Consider the following 2,342-nt stretch of genomic DNA (forward strand, 5'->3'; position numbering starts at 1 on the left):
GATTTTCCACCACCATTTATTGAAAAGACTATTCTTTTCCTATTGTATGTTCTTGGCAACTTTGTTGAAAATGAATTGGTTGTAAATGTGTGAATTTTCATCTGGATTCTCTATTCTGTACCACTGTTGTCTGTGCCTATTTTTATGCTATTGTTATGTTGTTTTGACTACTTTAGTTTTGTAGTAAAATTTTTTTTTTGCAGTTTTTGGCTGGGGCTGGGTTTGAACCCACCACCTCCGGCATATGGGACTGGCGCCCTACTCCTTTGAGCCACAGGTGCCTCTCGTTTTGTGGTATTAGAAGTCAGTGTGACACCTGCAGTTTTGTCCCTTTTGCTCAGGATTTCTTTTGTCATTTGAGGTCTTATGTGGTTCTATATAAATTTTAAATCATTTTTTCCTATTTCTGTGAAGAATGTCATTGGTATTTTGATAAAGATTGCATTGAATCTATAAACTGCTTTGAGTAGTACTGTCACTTTAACAATATTCTTCCAATTCATGAGCATGGAATATCTTTCCATTTTTTGGTATCCTCTTGCATGTATTTTATCAGAGGTTTGTAGTTTTCTTTGTATATGTTTTTCATTTCTTTGGTTAGATTAATTTCCAGGTATCTTATATTGTTTATAGCTATTTTAAATGAGATTTCTTTCTCAGATTGTCCACTCTTGGTGTGTATAAATGCTACTGATTTTTGCATGTTGATTTGGATCTTATACCTTTACTAAATTTATTTAACATTTCCTTCTTTCTTTTTGTAGAGACAGAGTCTCACTTTGTTGCCCTCGGTAGAGTGCCATGGCATCACACAGCTCACAGCAATCTCCAGTTCTTGGGCTTAGGTGATTCTCTTGCCTCAGCCTCCCAAGTAGCTGGGACTGCAGGCGCCCGCCACAACGCCCGGCTAATTTGTTCAACATTCTAACAGCTTTTTTTTTTTTTTTTGTAGCATACTTGGGTTTTTCTAGGTCATGTCAGGTATGTCAGCTCCCATTATCTGCGAACAAAGGTAATTTGACTTCTTCTTTTCCAGTTTGGATTTCCCTTGTTTGTTTCTCTTGCCTAACTGCTCTGGCCAGGACTCCCAGGATTATGTAGAAAACTAGTTGTGAAAGTGGGCCTCCTTATTTGTGCCAGTCCTTAGAGGGAAAGGCCTTCAGTACGATGTTAGCCAAAGGCTTGTCATGTATGGACCTTCCTTATTTTGAGGTATGTTTCTTTTGCACCCATTTAGATAAGAGTTTTTATCATAAATGAATGCTGAATTTTATTTATCAAATGCTTTTTCAGCATCTGTTGAAATAATTATATACTTTTTCTTCTTGATTTTGTAACATGTTGTATCATATTTATTGATGTACTTATGTTGAATCATCCTAGCACCCCCAAAATGAATTCCACTTAATCATAGCATAACAATCTCTCTAAGGTGTTGTTTAATTTGGTTTGCTGGTATTTTGTTGCAGAGTTTTGCATCTATGTTCATCAGTGATCTCAGCACGTAGCTTTCTTTTTTGTTGTTGTGTCCTTGTCTGGTTTTGGTATCTGGGTAATACTGGCTTTGTAGAATGAGTTTGGAAGTAAGTATTTTCTCTTATTTTTTTCCTTATCTGTTATTTTATTTTATTTAAATTTAATTTGTATTAAATCATAACTATATGCATTTATGTCAACATTTATGGGATACAATGTGATAATTTGATATTCAATGTGGAAAGCTTAAATCTAACTGATCAACGTAACCATCACCTCACTTATTTTTTGTGGTAAGACATTTATAATTTACTTTTGAAACATACCCTTGCATTATACATTAGGTGAGATCCCACCAAATGTCCTCCCTCCACTTGACCTCCCCCCTCCCCTCCCCTCCTCTCCCTTCCATCTTTCTGGACTATATTTGTGTTCTAGGATTGGTATTAGTTCTTCTTTGAATGTTTGGTAGAATTCAGCAGTGAATCCATCAGGTCCTGGGCTTTTCTTTGATGAGAGACTTTTTATTATGGCTTCAATCTTGTTACTCATTATTGGTTTGTTGAGGTTTTCTGTTTCTTCATGGTTCAGTCTTGGTAGGCTGTATGCGTCCAGAAATTTATTCATTTCTTCTAGGTTTTCCAATTTGTTAGTGAACCTTTGTTGATAATGTTCATGAAGCCACAGAACATTTTTTCATAGATGAAATGAATAATATATGAAGTGAGTGAGCATGATTACATGTTGTAATGCTATGAAATGCAGGGCACACAGCAAAGTGAGAGATCACACTAGCTAGCATACACATTGCATGATCCAAGAATGGTGGATAAGCTCCTTCCAAGGCAGAGATTTTAGTAGTATAA

This window comes from Otolemur garnettii, unplaced genomic scaffold (genome assembly GCF_000181295.1).
Source record: "Otolemur garnettii isolate 467f Iridium unplaced genomic scaffold, OtoGar3 scaffold00008, whole genome shotgun sequence".
NCBI classification, from domain to species: Eukaryota; Metazoa; Chordata; class Mammalia; order Primates; family Galagidae; genus Otolemur; species Otolemur garnettii.